Source organism: Schistocerca piceifrons, chromosome 3 (assembly GCF_021461385.2).
Source record: "Schistocerca piceifrons isolate TAMUIC-IGC-003096 chromosome 3, iqSchPice1.1, whole genome shotgun sequence".
Lineage (NCBI taxonomy): Eukaryota > Metazoa > Arthropoda > Insecta > Orthoptera > Acrididae > Schistocerca > Schistocerca piceifrons.
The window spans coordinates 543,437,898-543,459,887 of record NC_060140.1 but is presented as its reverse complement, the minus strand read 5'-3'; positions in this window follow the sequence as shown (position 1 = coordinate 543,459,887).

Sequence of the window (21,990 nt, the reverse complement as noted above, 5' to 3'; positions counted from 1 at the left end):
TTCGAGTAATACCGACTATGTCAGATGTTTTGGCCACAAATAATGAGCAAAATCGTGAGATGTAAAAGAATTAAAACAAGGTGAAATTAGGTCCACACTTTTCAAGTTCAGCCACCAGGATCTTCACAACATTGTCTCGAAGTCCCAATCTTCGGTTTCTTCCCCCCTCTCCCAAAGACACTTCCATCTTACAGCAATAGCTTGTTGTACTTCACTAATTTCCTAGAACTCAATTCCGAATCTACCAGGTTTTGAAGGCAAGTACAGTCCAAACTGAAAGCGACCTCTAAATGCGACGAACTGTTCTGCGACGATCCATCCCGAAAAGTGGGCATCACTCAGGGCGGTTTCGCTCATCTAAAAACTTCTTTGATTGGTTCCTGGTTGTTACTTGCCTTATGTTCACCTAGGGTTGCTGAGCTGACAAAGCGCAATGCCCTCAGAACAGCATAGGAGCAGTTGCGAGTAGTCCGTCATTCTCAACTCTCCAAAGCTGATTGTTTCTTGACTTCTTAATGCCAGTCAGGATCAGAACACCAATTCTGTTTTTCGTTTTATGCAACTCTATATCAACCCAGTCCTCGTAAAGGATTCGACCTTCTTTGTCGGTGCACATAAACATTTTGTCAATGGAGAGTAAACGAAAGAACAACATAAAACAGGATTCTTCATTATCACAGCTCCTAATCGAATATTTTGTAGATCTCAGACGTTCTTTCAGTGCATAATTTCTGCTCCGTCCTCCAGAAATTCCACTCTGAGGGATTCTAGCCCGTATTTCATACCCATTACGAGAAATAAGTCCCACTCAACAGAATTTGCAGTAAGATGTTCCTCTCCTTCTTCCTAAAGAGATTCTTCATGATCATCAGCATCTTCGTCTCATTCTGAGTTTTCAACAAGGTCGACCTCATCAGCATACTCACTAGGTTGGTTATCAGAATCAGAAGACTTCTCCAACAACTACCTTACCTACTCATCTAATGGTCTTCTAGTCCGTTACAGTTTTACTTTGTATGACACAAAACTTTTAGAAAGTAATGCTCCGAAAGAAGCATGTTTATCGCAAGCATGGCTGTTGAACACTGAAATAACAACAGCAATAATCAACAACAGCAAAGACATAGCAGGCTCTGGTCAGACAGACGTCAGTTGTTTAAAAGTTGCTTCTAAGCGCTTGGAATTGTAGCGCTCATACAGGAGGAATTGTGAGCATCACTTTAATACAAAATGACATATAAATTTTTACTATATTTTCCAAAATCGTGAGTAACAAGATAAATTAGAAAAAGTCTTAAAATTGCAATAAAGTAAAATGTATATTTACTAATAATAATGAAGATAATAGAAATCACAGACGGGCCTCTGAGGCCCGACGGTTGTGAAGCAATTAATGTTACAACCTTGTGAATAAAGTGTCGCCCACCTTATGTTCTTGATATATCGAAAGTAACCACTTGGTCCGTAACCACTGCCTTGCTGTAAACAGGCTCAGGGATGGAGAGCTGTGCACCATGTTGTGCACCAGCACTACGGTTCCACCACGCACCACTGAGGCCATTCACCCCGGCCTCTAACACAGTAACTTTTTGGCCCTGATACTGATACACTGATTACAGGGTATCAAACGTATCATTCACAATACATTCTTCCTGCAAAGCAACTGTGGTGACTGATCTACACTTTTATCAAATTCGCCACAGCTGTTAACCTTTGCACTTATTAAGAAAACAGAATTTTTACAATTCTTTCTCATCAGAATTTGCAATATTTCGTAACTTGCACGCTGAAACGATAGGGTGGAAATCAACTGCTAGAGAAAGTTTTTTGCATCACCAACATACCTGAAACAAAGCATGTATTCTGTGATTCAAGGAGAAAAATCACAACACCGCAAAATAAAAAAAAGCAAAATAATGATGTAAGTATGGACAGTTTGTTAGAAATCCACATCTTCGCCCACTTTTGAGAACAAAATCTATTGTCAGGGTGGGGGACTGATGACCTTCGCTGTTTAGTCCCCCTTAAACATCCCAACAACCACCACCATTATTGTCAGGTACCATAGCTCTAATACACTTGAACGCTCCATAAAATGTTCTCCACTAGATAGCCGAGGCGTCGCTGCTCAGCCGTTCATTGTTTCGATGGCGATCCTCCTCAACTCTTGCGGTATTTGGGAGTTTTAGAGGTCTCAGGGAAGATCCGTCGGTTTCATCTCAACAGATACCGCTAATCGTTTCGTTGATCTCTGTGTCCTGGAGAAACGCGTCCACGGGTTAAGCGTAATGGGTGCGTTCACTAGTGTTTTTTGATTTCTTTTTATAACTAGGCCTCAAAAGCAATCTAAAGTACATGTTTACCTTTATACTTAATTTGAGGAGATTATTCTTACATGATTCTGTATAGATTTTAACGTTCAAGCTGTCAAAATCTTTACTTAGCAAAGTTTTAAAAATGCCATTAGAAGTAAATTAATCATTTTCGTGTTATCAACTCACAGTGTTTCGAAAACGTAAGCTTAAGCGCATTGAAAAATGAAAATATGAGTAATACTATAACCTATAGATTTTTACCTGTACTCTTAAGGAAATTAACAAATAGCCTTATAAAGTAACTGGAAGTAGCTTATTGAAACATCTTTCACAGCGAGATTTGTCACGTGAAAACAGGATGTGTTTTACATCAGCTTCTAACTCAAAATCACACTCACATGCAAGTAAATCGTAGATGCTAGTTTCATGTAGACCGAGATGAGGAGAAACGTGGTTGAATCGGAGTCGAATGATGGTGGATATCGTTGACAGATCAAAATTTTAGGAGTTTGAGGTGACAAAGCCGCATAATTACCACGTTTCGTTTGCTGAATCACGCCCCACATCTCTTGTCACCTGATGCTTTCCGTTGCCCTTCACCTCTCCTATGTATTCTGTGTATAGATGAAGCCTGCTTACCTAATACGTCAGGTTTCTCATTCCAACGGATGCCAACTTGGGAACACAACGAGAGCAGATGGCTAGTGTGCCCCCTCCGTTTACATCGAACATGCTCTTCTACCACATCCAATACATAATGGTTGAAAGTTTTGTTCCGTCTTTTAATAACGACCTGATAGTCGGACACGATTCATATTCAGAGTAAAATTTTCATTCTGCAACGGAATGTGAGATGATATGAAACTTTCTGGCAGATTGACTGTATGCCAGACCGAAATTTGAACTCGGGACCTTTGACATTCGCGAAAAATTTTCAACCCCTTGCCCCCGAAAGGCAAAGGTCTCGAACTGAAGCCTCAGTCCGGCATACAGTTTTAAGCTGCTAGGTAGTTTGGCGTTTCAAATCTTAGGACCAAATTAAAAATACGAAACTGAGTGCTTTCAATGTCGCCACAACCTCCGCCACAAAAACTGAAGCACTTTTAGATATCTGAAGGCTTTACAGGCTTGGATCTGAAGTAACACAGAACCACATCCAATGTACGCCTAATGCTGACCCTCGCATCTTTCTTCCTATATACACATATAACCAGGCCACTGAACTACAACGACTCGATAAACTCTATAGTTAAAATGAATTATGTACGAGCTTGTTGTATTGAAATCGGTATCTGGCAGCTGAATTCGCCAAAATCATATTTAAATAAAGACAAATTGAAGAACAAAATGTAAGACTGGAGACCAAATTTCACACTTCCTACAAACGGATTAAGGTGTTGGAAGTTTAACTTAGTCATCTAAACGTAAGATGGTGCCGGGGGGGATGCGGGGGGGGGGGGCGGGAAATACGCAGTGGGATAGATGAAGGAAAATTTGGGAAGAGATTTAAAATGCAGGCTCGGAAGATACAAATCTGTAAATTTTTTGTGACATAGACTTCTGGCTGAAGATGAGGTTGACTCAAGAACATGATTACTCTAATGAACAGCTTACACAGCGTGTAACACAAGGCCAGATCAAGTGAATACGATGTGGCAGTGTAGTGTACATAACAAAGTGGCATGCTTTATTGCAGTGTTATGAAGGACGCGGTAATGTGGTAAACCAAGAACTCTCGCATCTAAGAAACAGTGTTACACGGGAAAAGTATTGGATGAAATTACTGTAAAAGCCTTAAGCAAAATCACCTGCATCTGCTACATCTGGAACAGTTAAGGTACCTCATGGCCAGCAGCACTTTCAGTGACAGGGCACTATTTGTACCAGATTGAGAGCACAGAAAACGCATTTAAGTAAATGAATTAATGGAAGCTGCTAAGGCACTTGGCGTTGACGCCAAACGATTTGTGTCTGAGAGGCAAACATGGAGAGAAAAACACTTCTCTTCAGGTAGGTGCACGGAAACTTAAGCATAAATCAAACATGGAATTAATAAACAAACATCACTCCAAAATAGTTACGTTACTAGTACACAACTTATACACTGAAGATCTGCATTTGGTGCAGTTAAAGTCCTTTGTCACCTGATGGCGTTGAAATGCAGTATTGTGTCCCTGTATAATAATTCCCTTGCGTCTTACTGAAGTTAAGGTTCCACGAACCTAACTGTCCTAGCCTTGAGCTGACGTCTCTGAGGAGACGTACGCCACTACTGCTAAGTGACTCCGATGGCATCGTCGTGGACTTCAGTAATCGGCGAAGTCAGCGCGAACTGGGGAGTAATAGACAAGTAACTGGAACTGCCGCTGCAGACGGCGCCTCTATACGCTGTCGAGTCTCGCTCTCTGGTGGCGCTGCCGCACAGCATGCTTGGGACTGGCGACGCTCAGGATTGGAGGGCTCCTGTTGTACTAGCGATCACTGGTGGACAGCCACTGCACTTGTGCTGCCAACTTTGAAGTTTTGACGATGACTGCCACCTGTTTGGTGTCATTTGTGTGACGATACCACAATTTTAGCCCTCCCCACTCCCCCCTCCCCCCCCTGCTCAAACCTCCTCACTGTCATCAAGTAGTAGGCGATGTCTTGATCACAGGTGTCGCTGATGAGGCAGGAGCTAAACTGTCGGACGACGTTTCATCTCTGTTCACGTCACAGCAGCCGCTTCGCGAATACCCGGAAACATAGACCTAAAAGCTGGCCTCAGCAGGCACACCTGGTACGATATGCGGACTTTCCGTAGGTGCGGTCGACATCTCAGCGTCCTGTGGGTTGAATGTGTCGTGATGACTGACCCAACTATGACAACTGATGCTACGAACGCAATGAAGACGTCATTGGCGCCGCGCCTGTCTCTGTCGGCTCAACGTCCAGCAGCGGCACCGAGCCCAAGGGAGAGGTTGACAGCTGCCGCTGCGAGAGCCCGTGTGACAAGAATCTGTAACTGAAGTATCTATGGCAGAATCAAGCAGCCAACATGGGCGAATGTGATTGTAGTGTTGTCTGTGCACTCTGCCTGGACCTTGAATGAGAAACATTGAGTGACCCGGAAATTGAAGGATTGTGCCACCTATCCTTCTGAAGCCAGCTCTGAAAACTCTATAAAATACAAGACCAGTAATCTCATACTGATTATTACAAGACCACCTCGACGGCTACTGTGATAGATGTAGGAGGCGCAGGAGAGTCTATTGGCGTCAGCCTTGTAGTAAATCTATTTCTAATTCTCCACCACGTGGCTGTGAATGGTGGGATGTTAGATAGGTCTGAAGAGCTTGCTTTCGAGTATGCGAAACACGATATCTGAACATTTCCTTTGGGAATGTTTAGGTGAGTTGTTCAGCCTCATCGTTGGGAGAGGGGTGAAGTGGTGCACTTGTTTCACGTTGAATGCCATTCTCTGCATAAAACTGTAGAAATTCTCTTGGAGCAAACTGTGGTCAATTATCTGACACAATGACTACAGGGTGTTCCTCGAAGCAAAATATCGATGTCAGTGCCTTGACTGATCACAGTTGTAGGCTGCATGGGAACAATGAATGGTGATTTACTAAAGGCATCCAGTACTATTATCTTCTGATATTCGAAAACGGTCCTGCGAAGTCAATATTCAGTCTCTGCCTTAGGGCAGTTGGCGGAAGCCACTCTAGAAACTTTTGTGTGGGAGTGGCTTGGTTTTCCACACAAGCCTGGAAACTTTCTGTCATCTTCTAAGTTTGGTTGTCCATTTCAACCTTTGTTCAATGACATCATGCTAACCATTTAGTTATGACTATGCACCAATGATCATGGTACAGTAAACGAAGCACTTCTGTTGCAGTGACTTGGGATTGGTTACTCGTGTCTGATCCGACTCCTTGTGGGGAACCAGCAGCCCTCTCTGCACTGAAAGAGCGTGCCACAGTGTGAAGTAAGAATAAACCAAAGCATTTGGTATTGTCTTGAAAGTCGCAGGCCAACCAGTCCAGATGAACTGCAGTAAAACTTACAAATCATTATAAGCTGCTGTTGCCTGGGAGCCCTTGTGATGGCCAATTCCGGAATTCTTGAAGCATCGCTGGTTCCTGAGCATCCACTAAGGAACATGACTCCTCTGATTGGTCAAATAATGGATCAGTCCCAGGAGGAAATCGTGACAATGTCTTAGCGTTCGAGTGGTTGCTTGCTGGACATTAAAAAACCTTGCAATGATAATTTGACAAGATGGACGAGCAGCGCTGCAATTTCTGGACGGTGCATTGTGGGACATGGAGGGACAAGCTGAGCTAAGATGTCAGTGCTTGTGATCTGTCACTATGAAGAATTTTCGCCGTCATAAATATTGGTGAAACTTGCTAACGCAATGGATGATAACGAGAGCTTCTTTATTGAGTTGAGAGTAATTGCACTTAGCCTTGTTTGATAGTTTCGATGCAAAGTCGATAGGCTTATACGCACCTTTGATTCGGTGGGACAGATGCCGTAAGAGGATGAAAAAATCTCCAAAACGATTGGGTAGGACGCGTTGAAGTATGTCAGACATATGTGACTTAGTAATGTACATTGCAACTTGTTCAAACCTGATGCACATTCTCCTAATTACACAAACGGAACATTCTTCTGATGGAAGCGTTGCAGCGAGCTGTAATCTGGGTAGCATACGGAATAAATTGGATTTAATACGTCAGTATGCCTAACATGACCTTTAGCTCTTGAACACTGCACAGCTCTGGAAAATCAAGGGTAGCTCTGAGATGTGTCCTTGTTGGTTGAATGCCAAATGCATTTATCCTATGACTTTAATATGAAATATTGGGTGGAAAGAATGAACACTTCTCCTGTTGCAACATAGACCTGCTGAGTATATAATTTCAATCAACGAATGCAAATTGGTTAAGAATTACTCCTGTATGAGACTCCAAACCACTTTGTCGTCCACGTAATTTGAACATCATGGTACCTCAGAAGTTTTCTGTTCTATATACTGTCAAAAATTGGCGGGCACTGAAGCACTGCCGAAAGGTAAATGCAGAAATATGAATAGATCCATCTGTATATTTAGGATAACGATATAATATGGCTATTTGTCTAATGGAATCTCCAGATATTCGTCTTTCAAATCTAATTTTGGAAAATATTTACCAGCATCTAGTCTGTCGATGAGTTCCTCTGGCCTGGGTAATGGGTAGGGTCCACAATGGCCTTATGGTTAACTATGGACTTAGTATCTGCACAAATACGTAACCTGCCGTCCCGATTGGTTAGTACTACTAAAGGCAAAGCCCATTGGCTTACTGTGATTGTTGACACGACACTTATCCTTGCCACTGATGCAGTTCATATGCTACTTTGTCTCTGATGGCATGTGGGACTGGCTGTGCCCAGACGAATGTCGGTTATGCATTTGCATGCAGACTAATATGAGTTTCAAAATCATTGGCCTTGCCTAAAGAGTTTTGGATGAGATATTGAAATTCATTGTGTAGTTCACATACGCTGTCATTAGGTAGGAATGTTTCGAAAGACAAAACATTGTCCAGATTTTTCTAATCAAATAAGTCAAAGGCTTCCATGCCAAAACATTTGGCTAGCACCACCAAGGACTCTATTTTAGTTAATTCCCTAAAAGTGGCAGGGATATTACACACATCGAAAATCGAAATATCACCTCCATTGTAAGTGGATAGCTCAGTTTGTGACTTTGAAAGTTTTGGCTGTTGTACGCCTATTTAACACTATCACTGTTGCTCCTCTGTTTAGTTGGATACACGCATCTGGCTGACAAATGTTCTAAGACACGAATGACTTGTCACCATTTTTCTGGATTGAAGACAAATTCTGTGACTTTGTGAGTGACCTAACAACTGACTTAGAAGCTGACTTAAACTTAGCACTGTTCGCCTCAGAAAATGATTTTGAAACGTAATTAACACTGTTATCTTCCAATCTGACTGAACGAACGTCTGGCGGAAATTCTTTTGGCATGCAGACTGATTGGACGTGTCCACGTATGCCACAGTAAAAGCATTGTGTTTTCCTACAAGGACATGCATGCCGCTTAGGTGCCTTGAAGCACTGAGGATATGACTTCACTTTGTTTACTGCTTGGTTAGCGCGATATGGGTGTTCACTACTGTCTCTGAGCTGCACGGCAGGACCTGTTCACGCTGGATGGTGACGCGTAACCTGAACACACAGGCTGTTTACTACTGCCGCTAGCGTGAGCAACGAGAAGTGTTGTGGATTGGCAAGAGCGCCAACCCACTATGAGAGGAAGTCGAAAGGCACGCGTTTTAGCACACGCAGGCTGGCATGAGGTCTGGAACAGGTCAAGGAAATGAGACTAACAAAAAACGTACGTAGCTGCTGGAATACTTAACTTTAATCCATACTTGGTGAACATCGCTCTTGACGGTACATGTTTTACAGCTTCAATAGTAACTGGTAATGGCGCCTTGCTAGGTCGTAGCAAATGACGTAGCTGAAGGCTATTCTAACTATCGTCTCGGCAAGTGAGAGCATATTTTGTCAGTGAACCATCGCTAGCAATGTCGGCTGTACAACTGGGACGAGTGCTAGGAAGTCTCTCTAGACCTGCTGTGTGGCGGCACTCGATCTGCAATCACTGATAGTGGCGACACGCGAGTCCGACGTATACTAACGGACCGCGGCCGATTTAAAGGCTACCACCTAGCAAGTGTGGTGTCTGGCGGTGACACCACATTCCTCCCCCGCAAATCGGCGTACGGTTGTGTTATAAGGCTTCCGCCCGCCGTGGGGACGACCCCATGTTGACGTATGCGACGAAGCGGGGAGCCTAACAACAGGCGAGGCTGAGCCATACGAGGACAAAAAGAGCATTAACGCGTCCTCCCGAGAAGGCGACTCTTTTATCTCCAACATCTGGGACTTGAAAGTCCTGACCAATCGTTCAGCGGCACCGTTTGACTGAGGCGAAAACGGCGCGGATGTCAGATGTTGAATACCATTGGCCATGCAGAATGACAAATTCTGCGGACATGAATTGTGGGCCATTGTCGGAAAACAATAGTCCGTGGCAGACCTTGAATGCAAATGATAGCAGATAACGCTTGGATGGTGGCAGATGACGTCGTGGAAGACATCCCGACAACAAAAGGAAAATTACTGAATGAATCGACCAGAACCAACCATCGAGCATTGCAGAATGGACCAGCAAAATCGATGTGTAAGCGTTGCCAAGGGGAAGTGGCTGTTGGCCATGCAAAGAATGTCCGCGGCGGTGCGGATTGTTGTTCGACACACGCCATGCAAGAAGAGCACATATTCGTAATCGCGGCATCGATTCCGAACCAAGTACAGTGTGGACGAGCAAGTTGTTTCGTTCGCACTATACCCCAATGTCCGTGGTGGAGAAGCTGTAAGACAGAGGACTGTAACGAACGTGGATCCATGACCCTGGACTGATCATTATCAGAACGCAACAGCAAAACACCACGTCGTACAAAAGTCTCTCATTGTGAGCAAAAAATCGGCGAGCCAACGGATCCTCGATCCGTGACTTTGACAAGGGCCATTGCGTGGCAACAATACGCAGAACGGTAGCAAGGACAGGGTCGGCAGCTGTGGCTGTAGCTACACGACTAAAATCAGTCGGAAACGATATGACCACGTCATCGGTTTCCGCATCAATGAACATGCAAGCAAGTTCGGAAAAATCGAATGCTCTATCCTCAGCAACAGGCAAATGGGACAACGCATCAGCGTTTCCGTGCTTAGCAGTGGACCGATACAAGATATCGTAGCGGTACTGCGAGAGGAATATAGACCAGCGAATGAATTTCTGCGCGGTACGTGGAGGTACAGGCCTTGTCGGATGAAAAAGCGATGTCAAAGGTTTGTGGTCTGTGATGATGGTAAAGTGACGACCATACAAGATATCATGAAACTTTGTAACACCAAATACGAGCGCCAATGCTTCTTTCTTGATCTGTGAATAATTTCTTTGTGTAGACGAGAGCAATTTGTACGCAAAGGCAATAGGGCGATCGTGTGAAACATCTCTGTGCGCCAGCACAGCACCGATCCCAAAATCCGATGCATCCACCATCAACAAAAGGGGCTTCCGGGGATCGAATGGCGTAAGTCAAGTATTGGAAAGCAACGCCGATTTCAACTGGCGAAAGGCGCGTTCGCATTCCGTCGTCCAGACGAACGGAACACCTTTACGGCGTAAGCGATGAAGCGGAGGTGAAATGGAAGAGGCATGCGGCACATATTTGTTATAATAATTAATTTTTCCCAGCACACTCTGTAGCTGTTTCAAATTCTGCGGCGAAGGCAAGTCTTGTATGGCATGGAGGTGCTCGGGACTAGGATGTATGCCTTGGGCATTGAGTACATGTCCCAAGTAGGTTAAGTCACGAGCAAAAAACACACATTAGTCCTTCCACAAGCGAAGACCATTTTGTCGCAAGACCTGAAATAATGTTCTGAGATTGGCTAAGTGTTCTTCTTCCGTCTTTCTGGAGATCACAATATAGTCCAGATAGTTTGCTGCAGTAGGGACCGACGCACAAACAGTTTGTAGATATTGCTAAAGCAATACAGGGGCGGATGCACACCTGAATGGCAGTCGTTTGAATCGATAGAAACCAAGATGCGTGTTAACCACCAAAACGCGCTGAGATTCTTCGTCCACCGGTATTTGCAAGTACACATCTGCTAGGTCCAACTTCGAAAAATATTTACCCGGGCACAGTTTGTCAAAAAGATCTTCCGGTTGGGGTAAAGGAAAAGTTGCAATCACTAGTTGTGGAGTCACTGTTGCCTTGAAGTCCACACAAAGTCTCAATTTTCCTGAAGGTTTTGGCAAAATTACTCAGGGTTATGCCCAGAGAGAAGCCTGCACACATTCAATCACACCTTGAGATTCCAAATCGTGTAATGTTTTTGTGACCTCATCACGCAAGGCGTGGGGAATATTGCACGCTCTGAAAAATTTCGGTTGCGCATTGACTTTGTTCCAAATGTGCATTATAGTTCTTAGCGCAGCCATGGCCCAGTGCAAAAATGTCGGCAAATTCCTCACATAGACGAGAAACACTGTCTGAAGGCACAGTCTGGTTCACTGATAGGACCTGATTGACTATAGACAAGTTAAACAACTGAAATAAATCGAAACAAAACAAGTTCACTGCAGAAGAAGAAAGAAGGACGTAAAATGACACAAGTTTTATTTCGTCCTTGTATGTTGCAAGAAGGCTGCACTGTCCTAACACAGGGATCGCTTGTCCTGATTAACCGCTTAACTTAACATTTGCGGCACGCAACGGAGGTGTGCACAGCTGTTTGTACATGCTGTGATTGATCAGTGAAACTGCAGCTCCGGTATCGAGCTGGAATGGTATCACTTTGCCGTTAATGTCCAAATCTACAAAAAGTTTATTGTCCTGCTGACGACAAGAGCGACTGTCTCGTGCAACATGAACTGACACTGGGACATAATCACTTGCGACTTGACGTGATTTCCGACGACGTCGACGCACACTGTTTGTGGGATGAACACAGTCACTGTTAAAGAGTGTGGCACTGGGCGGAGTGGAATGAACTACATGAATTTCCATGGGCGAAGTTTCACGAGCCGGGGTATCCTTGGTTCGATTCCAATTCCAGCGCGAAGCAAAGGGCCTGGAATGGTTGTGAGTGTCCGATCTGAGTTTTTTCTGGCAAACACTCTGAACATGTCCTTTTAATTACAGAAATAGCAAATAGGCGTGACGGGCAGTTCTCACGCGAATGGCTAGTAGCACACCGCGGGCATGATTTCACCACTGCATTTGCTTGCCTGCGCGGTACACGTGGCTGAGAGCCTGGCGGCAGCTGCGCGGATGGGCGCGAGGGCTGTTTACTGTTCCGTGCAGCGCGCCCGGCGGGCCAGTTAACCTGACACACGGGTGGCGAAGTTTCAAATGATTCCTGAGCAAAGTCAAGTGTATCCTGCCGATCCAATATGTCCATCACTAGTTGAAGGGAGGGAGTTACTAGTTTAAAAATCTGATCCCTTATACGAACATCAGAAATGTTCTGTGCAATTGCATCTCGTACCATAGTATCTGAATAAGGGAATCCTCATTGACACTGAAAAGCACAATCCCTAGTAAGGCCTTACTAGGTTGCAACCTACTCCCGATGTGTTTGACTGGCCGTACATTTTGTACAAAAGAAGGTATACCTTTTTGCAACTACATTGACTGATTCTTTGAAATATGCATCTAATGCAAACAAAATTTCTTCGTAGGACAGAGTTTCTACGTCGCGTCGGGGAAATAGTTTCACTATCACATGGTACGTTTGGACGCCTACGGAGGAAAGGAGAAAAGGCTGCCGGTCATTACCTTGAATTCTGTAGGCGGCGAGATGGAATCCAAATTGGCGTGACCACTCCGACCAGCTTTCCAATGCAGCATCAAAAGGACGAAAAGTTGGTGCAACAGTGTGGTGTGGCTGCGGTAGCGGTGGAGCAGCGGCTGCCGCATCGTTTTGCATTGCACGTTAACTCTGGACGAGCTGTCCAAGGGCATCCAGTAAGGCCTGCGTCTGTTGATTCTGTAAGCCCCAAAATTCGGACAGTACATCTGGAGATGGTGCCGAAGCCATGACACAAGTAAATCACGGCAATATCGATAAGAACGCGGAAAACCTCGTCGCCAAAATGTTGTGGATTGGCAAGAGCGCCAACCCACTATGAGAGGAAGCCGAAAGGCACGCGTTTTTGCTCACGCAGGCTGGCGTGAGGTCTGGAACAGGTCAAGGAAATGAGACTAACAAAAAACGTGCGTAGCTGCTGGAATACTTAACTTTAATCCATAATTGGTGAACATGATGGTACATGTTTTACAGCATCAATAGTGACTGGTAATGGTGCCTTGCTAGGTCGTAGCAAATGACGTAGCTGAAGGTTATGCTAACTATCATCTCGGCAAATGAGAACGTGTTTTGTCAGTGAACCATCGCTAGCAATGTTGGCTGTACAACTGGGGCGAGTGCTAGGAAGTCTCTCTAGACTTGCAGTGTGGCGGCGCTCGGTCTGCAATCACTGATAGTGGCGACACGCGGGTCCGACGTATACTAACGGACCGCGGCCGATTTAAAGGCTACCACCTAGCAAGTGTGGTGTCTGGTGGTGACACCACAGAAGTGTGTCTTGGTGATCTAACAAATAGGGAACCTGTCTGAGAGTAGGATTTCGGTATCTGATAATTTGATCTCTGAGACGACTGTCGGACTTTTGGATATGGCACCACGCAAATCTCGTCTCTGTAATATTTGCCACATTCACATTTAAACTTGTACTTTATGGTTAAGCCTCTCAAATCTGCGACCAAGTGTTCTTTAGTTTGTCTAGCTTCCTAGGCAATCTAACAATTTAAACCTCTCAGTTGTGCGTGAATCTGTTCACTAAATTGTTTCTCTAAAGGTGCTACTGTCCGCAGCACATGCTCTCGCGGTATCGTTCTCACTTCCCGTGCACGGGGTTCAAGGTTCGATTCCCAGCGGGATCAGGGTTTTTCACCTGCCCCGAGATGACTGGGTGTTGTGTCGGCTTCATCATCATCATTTATCTCCATCACGGTCGGAGGAAGGCAACGGCAACCCACCTCCACTAGGACTTAGCCTAGTACGGCGGTGCGGGTCTCCCGCATCGTTCCCATACGCTCTGTCAAGATGAATGGGACTTCATTTCCAAAGGTGCTACTAAATCGTCGTAGATGACATTCTCGGGGTGAGCTGTTGAAAACGGTTTATAGCAGAGCCGTTAATTTTGAACACCAACGCTTGCAATAAAATGAGCAAGCCACTCCGTACCTTGTATATGGCAAGCTGAAGAGTGCGCCTGCAGCCGTCCAAAATACTCAGTGCAATCCCACTGCTTTATGTTGAATCTCAGAACTCAGGCGCCAAGGCGGAAGTAGACAGCTGTCGATTGGCCTAGGTAAGTTTAATAGGAGCTCCAAGAGTCTTTTCATACAGTGTGTTAGTTGTTGAATTTGTTGCTTCTGGAACTGAGCGACTTGTGTAAGTGACGTTTCTGGCGTACTCATGGTGTACACAAATACAAGTGCGTGTAAAGGCACAAGCAATGGCTAACTCTGAGCAAACTCTAAGCAAAAGATAAAGAGGAGCAGTGCACAGGAACAGAATGTATGATATAAACTTTAAGTTGTGCCATATCACATTTCTGTAAACAAGAACAAATTAGTACAATTGTGCCTGACCGAAGTTAATGTTCCACGAAGCTAAATGTCCTGCCCGTAAGTTGACCTCTCTGTGGAGAGGTAAACACTGAATGGCAATGCACGTCACTACTGCTAAGTGGCTCCGCTGGTGTCGTAGTACAACAGACTGGCTGGGCCCCCATGAGCAAGTAACTATAACTGACGCTGCAATCGGCCACTCTACAATGTGATTAATTGCACCGTCTATAAACTTTATGGATAGATCGATGATAGGATACGGAACAAAACAGGTCTAATGAACGTATGGCCGGAAACCATGGTTTCCATGATCGGGACCATTTATTAAATCATACATTGCTACAGAGACCGCGGTCTACTATGCGCTGTAGCGCGCAGCCTCAGCTTCATTATGTACTGAAAATGGCTTCCATATGCTTCAACGCGTGCGGATATGGGCGTAGTATGTTCTGTCTGACACGTTCACATCGGCCAGGCTGCACCCGAACAGTGTCAAAGGCAGCATGAATACGCTGCTCCAGTCTCTCCACATCTGAAATGGACTCTGTACACACGATACTTTTGAGATGGCACCGTAGCCAGAAATCGCACGGGTTGAGATCTGGTGAGTGAGCAGGCCATGTAACTGGACACCTTCGTCCGATTCATCGATCAGGGAAGTCACGAATGCGAAGAGTTCGGACGTTAACGGTGGAGTGGGCTGGAGCGTCGTCATGTAGCTGCTGCATAATCCTTCGAATCATCAACTGCACTTTTTCCAGCGGCGGAGGCAAAGTCACCCGCAAGAAACGCCGATAGTTCTGGCCTATTAGGCGACGTGAAAGGAATACTGGTCCCAAAATACGGTCACCAATAATCCTGGCCCAAACCCTGCGGCTGCTCCAATACTGATGATTCGCTGTCACCACACCGTGGGGGTTCTGCATACTCTCCCACATATAACTGCTTTGAAAGTTGAAGATACCACTTCGCGTAAAAGTGGCCTCATCTGTGAATAGGATGGAATACACAAATCCCAGAAACTTGGTTGCCTGCTGAAGAAACCAGTGACAAAATTGCTCCCGATATGGAGTGTCTGTCGCTAGTGAGCCCTGCACACGCTGTATGTGATAAGGGTGGTAACAGTTGTCGTGGACAATGTTCCACACAGCCGTCTGGCCTACGGTGTACTGGTGAGCCAACTACCTGCTACTGACACAGCGGTCGCCTTCCACAGTGTTAATCTCATTTTACCCCACGTCTGGTGTGCAGACATTTCGGGGACGTCCTTCATGATTTTTTTGCTTCCTGTCTCAGGTGAACGGTGAAAGACTGTTGCAACATTGAATGCTATCACAGTTAGATCGCCTGATACAACCTCGCTGCCCGCCGCCCGTTGCCATCTGTCTTTCTGCAAGTAAACACCAAGTCGGAAGTTCTCGATTCGAGTTCGGAAGCATTTTGTACAACGCTGTATCACATCCAGTACAAGGTAAGTCAGCAAGAAAAGTGAATTGGAAACAACATTAGCAATTGCTGTGGCAAGAGAGGGCGCTAAGGCATGACATGAGAAACAGTGGCACCGTCTAGAAGGAAACCAGACATTCTGTAATTGTGACTGCATGGTGTAGCGCATGTCAGACTGCAGTCTCTGTATGACTGAATAAATGGTCTCTAGCACGGAAACCACGCATTTCCGGACTTAAGTTCATGAGACCTTTTTCGTTCCGTATGCCCTCATCGATGAATCCCCCTGTTATGCAGCCGAGTCTGGCGCTCTGGTGGTGCTCAGCACAGGGGGTGTCGGCACGCCGCTGCTCCCAGCTGGACTGCGCCGTTGCAGTGGCGACCGCTCGTGGACGGCATCTGCACTTATGCTGCCAACTTCGGACTTGTTGACGATGACAATCCTGAGTGTAGTACTGGTTGTGCAATGACGCCACAGTAGCAAATTGACACAGCAGAAGAAAGTATTTTGTTTCGCCGGAAGAGCTTTACCATAAGTCAAGGGGGGAGCTGCAATGTTACAAGTATGTAGACGAGCGATTTGGCACCTAGATTTGGTACGAGAGAGCGTGTTGAATTATGTTTGCATCTGAACGTCAACCGAAGAACCAGTGGAGCACTGCCGCTCCTCCAAGCGAGCCCAGGTGTGGAGGTGACAGCGAAACGCTGGACGTGGATAAATACCGGTACACGGAACTTGGAATGCGATCGGTCGCTTAGAAGAAGAGACGATGCACCAGAAATGGCTGGGTGTTGAACAATCTGAAAGATAGATCGTTACAGCACGTAGGAATTCGACAGTAATTCACCGCCAAATATTAAAGCGAATCTGAATACATCAGTGATCTCAGAAAAATGACGCACAACCAACGAAACAATAAGCTTTGTAATAGGTTAAAAACTAAAGAAGTTAATAATATGGAGTGATTAAACATTTTCACAATGAACCCTTGAAATAACAACTTCTGAACGCTTCGTGTGAATGCATCACATGATATTTTGGATGATGCATGGAACTATAGCTATTATCATTATGCAAATGTTCGCCGGAACATCGTGTTCTCCACAGTAAGCAAATGAATGCCCCACACTCGTCCTAGTTGTGTACTTACGTAATAAATATATTACCGTTCCTGCCAAATATTTCTTTTATCTGTTGTTTACAATTGCTGATACAGAAACATGGCAAATTAAGAAGTGGTCTGTCCATTGTGTTACCTAACACCACTGTTGAAAAGACAACCAAAAGAAGCTTGTTTGAAGTTATGTAAATAATTGTTTAAACAGTATTTATGACAATTTGTTGTCATTTAAAGTGAGTACAAGTGCCTGAGAATATTTTATTTATTTATTTATGAAAAAAACCTTTGTTTGTAACTATTGCAAATACTCTGAGTGTATCGGAATGATAGTAATATTACTTTATTTAAATATTCTTGTGCCGAAATGTATTAGTTTAGAGCAAGAGCTAGTAAAGTTAAGTCAAATCATTACTGTCGAACTTATGAATGGTGAATTTTTGATTGGTCTTAGAACCACTTTCCACTTGTTAGACTGCATGTTCACATCTTCAGACTATTATTACAGAGAGTTAGCAGGAATAGATATATTTGTGGGAACAACTACAAAAATATGAGACAGTTAAGTTAGATATATGATCCAGTATGAATAATCAGGTTGCTAGCAGGAGAGTCAGTACACAGGGTAAATTGTATGGGCAGACAATGACCAAAATATATAAGACAGATGACGGAAAACATTTTGAGTAGAATTCATGTACAAACGAAAAGACTGATTCAAGATGGGAGAGATGGATACAGCAACAAAACAACCTAAGAAGCAACGCATTTCATCTTATCTAAATAAATAGTTTTCGTAAAGAAACGTTTGTATGAAACCAGTTCGACATAAGGCGTCTGATTTTGAAAGTGACGTCTATTTTAAAACCATTTACGTAGAAGATGCGCGACCATCTTCGACTTCCGTGCCATAGCGATCGCATGATATCTACTGTAAAGAAATAACTTTTGATATCTTTTACAGCAAAGGGTGGTAGGCAGTGACGTAAATAACACCCGTGCACCGTGCAGATCACTCAGTGCAAGGTTGGGAGCGAGATGCACTAGAGGCTCAAGGCTTTTCTTTTTTGTGTGTGGGGGGGGGGGGGAGAGGGGGTTAAATGACTCCAATGTTTTAGTTAAAGATGTTTTCTCATCTTCAGTTTAGCCGCGGATATTCACTACGGAAAAGCGAACAACATGTACTAGACAAAATTGCGTGCCCTTTCTTATTTAACGTTAGCGGGAATGCTACAAAGTGTGGCAGCCGACACTGTGCACAGTGCAAAGATTCGAACGGTAAAATTTTTCAGCACGTGCCACTTAGCATTCTGGAATTCGTTATTAGCGCTGACAACAATAGGCTCTCCTACTAATGATCGGAAAGTTTTTCCGTGTGTTAGTGATGGACGCAGTGTTACAGTGCAAGTGAACTGCCAAAAGAGACTGCCTCGGTCAGTACAATTGTGTACGGCAGTTATCTGTATCATACAGTTTATTTCCTCTTCATCTAACCTGTGTTTGCGTTAGTGTAAAACATATTGCTGCTTTTTCCTACATGGGCTGTTCTTAAATCTCTGCATTGAGTTAAAATCACAGTGTCTAGGTATAGGTCTTATTTAAGTGGTTGAAGAGACAAGACAGATACAAACTTCTAGCTATGGCCTATACTCCCAGAACAGATCTGTACTACAATCAGTAATGAAAGTAAACTGGAGAAAATTGTGACTCTTTAAAAGCAGAAACTGGGTGTCAGTTCCGCTCCTAAAACAGTTTGCAAGCTCGTAGAGAACATAATAGCATCTTTGAAAATGAATCTGGCGCAAATACTGGTGATGCACTATTTGAAAACGGACACCGGCAATAAGGCCGATTCAGAGCCTACAGTTGGTCCTTCTCAATCTCAAGGTAAACAGCAAAATGCACCTTTTAACACTGACAGATAGTTATTCAAAGGTAAACCACTGAAGAGAGTAAACTGAATATCATAAGTAGCATGTCGTACAACCCTTAGGATCCTTTACCTAGAGGCAAGAAGACTAAAAAAATCTTTTAGGTGCGATTACTACTATAATTATATCAAAGAAGTTAAGAGAACTTAACGATGCTGGCAGTGATATTCCCTACCTTCGAATACCGTGTGTTGCGTAGCATGCTGTTTATTCAGAGACGGAGGAAAAGCATATCGCGATGGGGAAATTAATCTTATACCAATATATTGTTTTTTCATTTTTAACCTGAATTCCAGTATTTGATTTTATGATGTTCTCACATTGATATTTGAGAGTTAAGAAGCAAACAAGGCACCAAATTTCATTTTCTGGTTGGCCACCAAAGTCTTAGTTACGTCGCTGTTGGAAGGCATTCATATAACGAATAAACGAATGAAAATTTTCATGTAAGCTGAAAGAATTGACACTATGTAATTTTGGTGATATTAGGTGCCATTCAGAAAAACACTAATGCAGAGTACAGAAATAATAAGCCTGTATTTATGAATGATTAAGACAGTGGATTGCAACCAGCTGATTAGTTTAAAAGTAAAGTCATATGGCATCGTTAAATGAGAGACCGCAAACGCCAGGTTCAGTTGCCTATTTGGAAAGATTTTCTGTTCTACGAGCTGAATGGCTCCTTCACTGGCTGATGGCTTTGCAGTTTAGTCCCTTTCACTCCAAACCAAAAGTACCTTCAAATCGCGAGGTGTAAGTGTTTTGTGTTTAAGCGGATGCAGCCGCCCACCCTGTTCCAGAGGAATCTTCTCGGCCCGCAAGGTCTGGGCTTTCACAGAGGGTGGGCTTGCTGGTAGTTGCGAACTCTAACGTTAGGCACCTAATGTTACCCCTTAGAAACATGTCTGCCAAGGAGGGGAAGGAGTCCAACGTCCACTCCGTGTGTATACTGGGTGGGGTCAGTCCAGATGTGGAAAGGGTGCTACCGGATGCCATGAAGAGTACAGGGCCAGCCAACGCAGGTGGTGGCACATGTCGGCACCAATTACGTGTGTCGCACTGGATCGGGGGAGATTCTCTCTGGTTTGGGTTGGCTAGAGAAAAAGGTAAAGAATGCCAGTCTTGCTTGCCAGATTAAGGCTGAGTTCACCATCTGCAGGATCGACGACAGAACCGACTGGGGTCCTTTGGTGCAGAACCGAGTGGAGAGTCTGAATGACAGCCTCAGACGGTTGTGTGACCATGTAGGTTGCAGATTCCTTGACATGCGCTATCCGGTGGTTGGTTTCCGGGTTCCGCTTAATAGGTCTGGAGTCCATTATATTCAGGAAGCGGCTACACGGGTAGTGGGGGCTGTGTGGAAGGGACTTGGCGGTTTTTTAGGTTAGAGGGTCTCAGGAAACCAATGAAATGGCGTCCGTCTAAAAAAGGGGTGGGTAAAACACAGTAAGGTAGTTGTAGAAACGATCGGTATTCTAGTTGTAAATTGTCGTAGCTCTGTTGGGAAAGAACCAGAGCTCCAAGCCCTAATAGAAAGCACTGAAGCTCAAATCGTTGTAGGTACGGAAAGCTGGCTACAGCCGGAAATACTGCAAGAAATAAGTTCAGCCGAAACTTTTTCCAACGAACTAACAGTGTTCAGAAAGGCTACATTAAATACAGTTGGTGGTGGCGTATTTATTGCTGTCAGAAGTAGTTTACCTTGTAGTGAAATTGAATTAGAGAGTTCCTGCAAAATAGTAAGAGTATAAGTTATACTTGACAATCGAAATAAACTATTAACAGGATCGTTTTACCGTCCCCCCGACTCAGAAGATGTACACTACTGGCCATTAAAATTGCTACACCAAGAAGAAATGCAGGTGATAAACGGGTATTCATTGGATAAATATTTTATACTAGAACTGACATGTTATTACAGTTTCACGCAATTTGGGTGCATAGATCCTGAGAAATCAGTATCCAGAACAACCACTTCTGGTCGTAATAACGGCCTTGGTAGTCTGGGCATTGAGTCAAACAGACCTTGGATGGCGTGTACCGGTACAGCTGCCCATGCACCTTCAACACGATATCACAGTTCATCAAGAGTAGTGATTGGCGTATCGTGACGAGCCAGTTGCTCGGCAACCATTGACGAGACGTTTTCAATTGGTGAGAGATCTGCACAACGTGCTCACCAGGGCAGCAGTTGAACATTTTCTGAATCCAGAAAGGCCGTACAGGACCTGCAACATGCGGTCATGCACTATCCTGCTCAAATGTAGGGTTTCGCAGGGAGCGAATGAAGGGTAGAGCCACGGGTCGTAACACATCTGAAATCTAAAGTCCACTGTTCAAAGTGCCGTCAGTGCGAACAAGAGGTGACTGAGACGTGTAACCAGTGGCACCCCATACCATCACGCCGGGTGATACGGCAGTATGGCGATGACGAATACACGCTTCCAATGTGCGTTGACCGCGATGACGCCAAACACGGATGTGAGCATCATGATGCTGTAAACAGATCCTGCATTCATCTGAAAAAATGACATTTTGCCTTTAGTGCACCCAGGTTCGTCGTTGAGTACACCATCGCAGGCGTCAATAGTAACCGCAGCCATGGTCTCCGAGCTGATAGTCCGTGCTGTTGCAAACGTCGTCGAACTGCTTGTGTAGATGGTTGTTGTCTTGCAAACGTCCCCATCTATTGACCCAGGGATCTAGACGTGGTTGCACGATCCCTTATAGCCATGCGGATAAGATGCATGTTATCTCGACTGCTAGTAAAACGAGGCCGTTGGGATCCAGCACGGCGTTCCGAATTACCCTCCTGAACCAACCGATTCCATATTCTGCTAACAGTTATTGGATCTCGACCAACGTGAGCAGCAATATCGCGATACGATGAACCGCAATCGCGATT